Raw genomic sequence first — 6,717 nt, 5'->3', positions numbered from 1 at the left:
CACATCTGTATGCTGGGTGCAGTAACAGTACACAGTTGCTAGGACAGCAGGAAGGGTTCTATGAGTTGCAAGGCTGGGATAAATTTGGTGCACAAAGATATTATGGGGAAGAGAAACAGAAAAAATATGCCAGGGTCTTTCATCTGCTTTTGGAACCTACTACTGACTGACAAGGGCAGAAAAAAAGTGTTCCATGCCACCTTGCCTCCAGCATGCTATATTGTCCCTCTGGAGTTCTGAGGACTGTTTCTAAACAGCTTGCTGTTTACATAGCAACATTGCCAGGAGAAATATCAATAACCTCAGATATGCAGATGACACCATCCTTCTGGCAGAAAGTGAAGAGGAACTGTGGAGCTTCTTGATGAAAGTGAAAGAAAAGAGTGAAAAAGCTGGCTTAAAACTCAACATTCAAAAAACTGAGATCATGGCATCTGGTCCCATCATTTCATGGCAAATAGATGGGGAAACAATGGAAACAGTGACAGATTTTATCTTGGGGGGCTCCAAAATCACTGCAGATGGTGACTGCAGCCATGAAATTAAAAGACACTTGCTCACTGGAAGAAAAGCTATGACCAATCTAGACAGCATATTAAAAAGCAGAGACATTACTTTGCTAACAAAGGTCTGTCTAGTCAAAGCTATGGTTTTTCTAGTCATCATGTATGGATTGAGAGTCAGACCATAAAGAAAGCTGAGCACCAAAGAACTGATGCTTTTGAACTGTGGTGTTGGAGAAGATTCTTTAGAGTCCCCTGGACTGCAAGGAGATCAAACCAGTCAATCCTAAAGGAAATCAGTCCTGAATATTCACTGGAAGGACTGATGCAGAAGTTGAAACTCCAATACTTTGGCCACCTGATGCGAAGAACTGACTCATTGGAGAAGCTCCTGATGCTGTGAAAGATTGAAGGCAAGAGGAGAAGGGGTGACAGAGGATGAGATGGTTGGGTGGCATCACTGACTCGATGGACTTGAGTTTGAGCAAGCTCCAGGAGTTGGTGATTGACAGGGAAGCCTGGTGTGCAGGAGTCCATGGGGTCGCAAAGAGTCAGACACAACTGAGCAGCTGAACTGACTGACTCTTGGCATAGAAGACAAGTGAGACTGGAAATGGGAAACCAGAGTTCCTCTGCTCATAGTCAGAAGCACCCTGTGCTACAGGCTGTGGCTTCAGAACCAGAAACATTTCACTGGCCCAGCTGGCACCATCGCTGCAGCTGTGCCCCAGGGAGGCGGGAGTTCAGGTAGGCCAGGGTCTGGAACTCCACTGGCTGGAGCAGAGCCTGCTTCCCACAGTCCCTGCTTATTGAGTACCTGCTGGATGCTGGGAGCAGACCCTTAGGTCATCTTTTTGTAGGAATTCACATTTCCTGATGAGGTGAGGAAAGTTTAGCAGTGGGTCAGGACCACCCGGGGAGCTAAGATTTGAAATTACATCTGTTTGAAGGCAGAGCCCTCATCAGAGCCCACCCCATGTGCCATCACTCAGAGAGGCGGGGTACAGGCGGCCAGCTGGAGGCAAACAGGCAATCAGGGACAGTCACATTTGGCAGTGGGTGGTTTCTGCCCAGGGTACACGGTTAAGGCTAGGACTGGGAGTTTCAAATTTTTGCTCCTGTCTGTGGTTCAAAGGCAACACTTGGCCTCCAAAATTCAACAGAGAGAAATGCCAGCATTGAGAACTTTTGCAAGCTGCATTTTGCCTGTGAACACACATGCTCTTTAGTAAGAATCCTCTCTGGTATGCATTCCACCCAAGTGCCTTTTTGTGTCTTTGTTTTTTGTTCCCTTAGAGATTCTTAGAGAAGTTTCCAATATCGATAGACTTTTAAATGATGTTGCAGAAATGTCATGTTGCACCACTTACACAAGGGATAATGTTGGCTGCTTCCCCAGTGCCCCATTTCTTCAAGTAAAAGGCAAATAACAGCATGCAGTGTATAAGAAAATCATGTCCTGATGAAGACAATTTAAATTCTTGATATTTTTAGTATTCTTACTGCCATAGAAAATGAGGGCATTCTTTGTCTCACCAACTCAGTTGTTCCCCTTGCTACTTTTCTGGCATGAACTACTAACCACAGGAAGACACCTGGCTGACGAGGCACGTGGTAATTTGCTGTATGGCTGAAGAGTTCTTGCACACTTCAGTTTTTCCCCTGAAAAGTGCCCCATTTCAAGCTGTCTTTAGCTGTTCCTTCTGTGGATGGACCCATTTGCACCTGAGGTGTGTTGCATGGCACACCTATGAGAGGGGCCTCATAGGAATGTCAGCCCAGGCCTCACGCTGCTTCCCAGTTCCACTTTTCTTGGAGAAGTGCAGAGGGAGCGGAGGTTGCCCTGGCCATCCATCTGTGGGCTCTCCTTTGCAAGAAACACCCAGTTGTCAGTGGCTGAGAGCGCAGGTGTGCAATTTCCCTAGACTGTCCTGGGGCTGCCCTACAGCCCTTCCCTTCATTGCAGGAAGCCCCCAACTGTGAGAATCCTCCCTCCTCGAGACCTCCTTATTTCCCTTCCCTGAGGCTCTTTGTAAAGCTCAATCTGAGGGAATAAGTAGAAATCCTCCCTAGATGGAAGTGGAACGGGGAAAACCAGGAGGAAGGGGGTGACCAAATAGAACCTCCTCATTCCCATGCATGCAGGGCAAATGGGGGGAAAAGCAGTCATACCTCACTCCGTGCAATACGTGATTAAGCTTTTCTGTTTTGTCTGAAGTGTGTGCCTTCGTCTGTAATCAGCAGTCCCCAGATGTTTTGGCACCAGGGGCCGGTTTTGTTGGAGACAATTTTTCCACCGATGGTGGGGGGTGGAGTGGAAGGTGGGGGGAGTGATGATTTCAGGATGATTCAAGCACGTTACATGTACTGTGCACTTTATTTCTATTATTATTATTACATTAGCTTCACCTCAGATCATTAGGTATTAGATCCCAAGGTTGGGGACCCCTGGTCTTTATGTTGTTGTAAGGAAGTGAATCACCAATGAAGCCAGCGCTTGGGCGGCCCCTGGTGGAGGCTTTTAGAAATTCTCCACTTCCTGACACAGTACTAGTGTTGCCTGCTCCAAGCCTGTCTGCGCATCCAGAACTGAGCTGGCCAAATCAATGAATGGCAGGATTAAAAAGTCTGGGCTTGAGCAGAAAGGAAGGAAGAAGAAAGGAGAGGAAGGGGAGAGAACGGAAGGGAGGGAAAATCCGTTCAGGATGCTGCAAGGTGTCCAGAGACAAACAGGACTGGGACCAACCTGTTCTGTGATGAGCCGATCATTTCCCCTTATACAGGCCTTGGTGGAGCATGTAACTTAGGGTGGTGAAAGTCGCTCAGCCATGTCCAACTCTTTGCGACCCCATGAACTATACAGTATACAGGCCATGGAATTTTCCAGGCCAGAATACTGGAGTGGGTAGCCATTCCCTTCTCCAGGGGATCTTCCCAATCCAGGGATCGAACCCATATCTCCCTCATTGCAGGCAGATTCTTTACCGACTGAGTCACCAGGGATATTTTGGCTTATTCTGCCTTTGGCTATTGGATGTGCTGCATGAACATGTGTGTGTTAAGTTGCTTCAGTCGTGTCTGACTCTTTGTGACCCCATGGACTGTAGCCTGCCAGGCTCCTCTGTCCGTGGGGTTCTCCAGGCAAGGATATTGGTGTGGGTTGCCATGCTTCCCTCCAGGGGATCTTCCCAACCCAGGGATGGAACCCACATCTCCTGCATCTCCATTAAAGGTGGATTCTTTACCCACTGAGCCACCTGGGAAGCCCAAACCCAACCCATAAAAGACAATAAATGCATGTGTCTGGTTAGTTAATTTGAGCTTGAAATTTAGTTAATTTAATTTGATAGTGTACCAATAATTATTTCTTTCTTTTTTAAAAATTATTTCTTTACTATTCCAGAAATGTATTTAAGATGTGCTTGTATAAACTATTTTAGATAGAAAGATTTGGGGCTGTGTGCTTTGGATGCCCTTACAAAATCTCTTGAGCTACAAAGTAGTGCCAATCTCGAGACAGCCAAGCTCTAATTTTATGTTTCCACCTAAATATTTTAGTTTATAGTGAAACTAAGTTCAGTTCAGTTGCTCAGTCGTGTCCAACTCTTTGTGAAACTAAGTCACTCCCTTAAAAACTGCTCAATGAATTGGAGGCACTGTATGAGTGCAGCTGATGTGGAGGAGGGCATTTCACATTCTGGTCTGTTGGGGTGTTTAAGTACTTAAAAAATTAGTTTTGATATTTAAGTCATGAGAATTATTAAAATCTAGGGTGTCTACAGCAATGAAGGCTGCTTTGTGTTCCTGAAATTGGATTATGTGTTTAACAGTGTCAGTCTTCAGCATTTGCTTTCACTTCTCCTCCACTATCATCTCCCTTTACTTCTGCATTTCATTTTTCAAAGCTCTTCCACATCTGCTTGAGTTTTGTTAGGGTCTCCCTAGGAAGGAATCTGACCTTGCAGTCAAAGGCCTATTCATTATATAAATGAACAATGTTGTATTCATCTTGTATTGTTTCACAAGTTACCACAAATTTAGTGACTTAAAACGACACACATTGACTTCCCTGGCAGGTCAGGAGACATCAGTTTGATCCTAGATCTGGGAGGATCCCACATGCTGCAGAGCAACTAAGCTCATACACCACAACTACTGAGCCTGTGCTTCAGAGCCTTGGAGCCACACTACTGAGCCCATACATCCTAGAGCCTGTGCTCCACAACAAGAGAAGCCAAGACAATGGGAAGCCCACATACCACAACTAGAAAGTAGCCGCCAATTTCTACAACTAGGGAAAGCCCACTCAGCAACAAAGACCCAGCAGAGCCATACATAAAATTTAAAATAAACAAATAAATTAAAAAAATTTTAAAAACACCCCACATTTATTAGTTCACAGTTTCAATGGATCAGGAGTCCAGGCACAGCTTAGCTGGATCCTCTGCTCAGGGTCTCACAAGGCTGCATTCCCTTGTGGAGTGCAGAGTCCTCTGTCACGCTCACGTGGTTGTTGGCCAAATCTATTTCCCTGTGATCCTATGACTGAGTTCTTTTGACTTCTTAATGAATGTTGCCTGGAGGCAGCCCTCAGGTGGCAATTTTCTAAATAGATGCTGGGGTCCTCGGGTCGGCTCAGAGCTTCCTGAAACATTAGGGGCCAGACTTTGGGGAGGGAAAAGGCAGCCACCAATGCAAGGAATACAAGGAGATCAAACCAGTCAATCCTAAAGGAAATCAGTCCTGTATTCATTGGAAGGATTGATGCTGAAGCTGAAACTCCAATACTTTGACCACCTGATGTGAAGAACTGACTCATTGGAAATGACCCTGATGCTGGGAAAGATTGAAGGCAGGAGGAGAAGGGGACAACAGAGGATGAGATGGTTGGATGGCATCACCAACTCTATGGACATGAATTTGAGTAAGATCCAGGATTTGGTGATAGTCAGGGAAGCCTGGCATGCTGCAGTCCATGGTGTTGCAAAGAGTTGGACACAACTGTGCAACTGAACTGAATGCAAATGTAATCTCAGCAGGTGGAGGGACAGCTGAGACGCCACCTCAAGCCCCTGGCAGCTTCAGCACTTGGCTGAGCTGGCCCATCCCAAAGGATTCAGTATGGTCTGGTGTGGTGAGTGCAGGTGGAAGCTGGCCCTTCCTGGGCAGGGCAGGCAGGGGAATGCCAGCCAGGCTGCAGTGTGAACAGCCACCCTGCGGGGACCTGAGGAAAGAGCAAAGCAGGTGCTGCAGCAATGGTAGCAGGTCTCCTGCGATGACTGCACTGTGGCTACCAATAGATTAGGTTCGTTATCATGGAAGTTCACCCTGGGCCTCCACTTTCTGGCTGTGTGATAGCGTGAGTGATTTAGCCCCTCTGAATTGCAATTTCTGGATCTGTGAAATGGGAATGATAGTAGCATCTAGCTCACAGTGTTCATGTGAGGAGAAAATTAGCACGTGGTCTAGGTATATGAAACCCTCAATAACAATACTAACATGTATGGATTATCGTATTCAAGAAAAGATCTCCAATCTGCCTGGCATTCTGCTAGGTTCTTATACTAGGAGAGGTGAGTCAGAGACAGAGAGGATTGTGACATCCTTCTCAACCCTAAGCCCCAGGCAGACACTGAATGATTTTTGCCGTCAAAGAGTTGTGACAGTCACTTCTCCCACCTCCTACCTGGTCCCCATCTCCTGTTTCCCCTCCAGCCACACCAACCACTGTGCCATTGGCTCACACAGTCAGCATGCTCTCCACAATTAATGGTCCCTCACTTCCTTCAGGTTTTTGTTCAAATGAGACTTTACTATTGAGGCTTTGCCTGGTCACCCCATAGAAAATACCGTGAAACTCCCCATGCCCCACCCCCATATTATTTGGTCATTTATTGTCCACAAGCTCCACCAGGGTAGGGACTTAGAACTCACAAGCCGCCAGCAGTGCTCGGGATACATATCTGGTGTACTTAATAAGTGTTGAACAAATGCATAGGATAGGAGAGGAGTCCTTTTAGATGGAGCAAGGTGGGCTCTTAAAGGACACCATGGAAGGAGAATGGCATTCGGGCTGATCTGCAAGGAAAAGTATGACTTTTATAGACAGAAGAAGGAAGGGAAGGACTTCTAGGTGAAAAGCATTGCAGGAGCAAAGGCAAAGAGGTGGGAAACTGCTGGTTGAGGACAGTGGTTGCAACGGAAATCTTTGAGG

The sequence above is a fragment of the Dama dama genome, chromosome X (genome assembly GCF_033118175.1).
Source record: "Dama dama isolate Ldn47 chromosome X, ASM3311817v1, whole genome shotgun sequence".
Taxonomy (NCBI): Eukaryota; Metazoa; Chordata; class Mammalia; order Artiodactyla; family Cervidae; genus Dama; species Dama dama.
Note: the sequence above shows the minus strand (reverse complement) of the source record.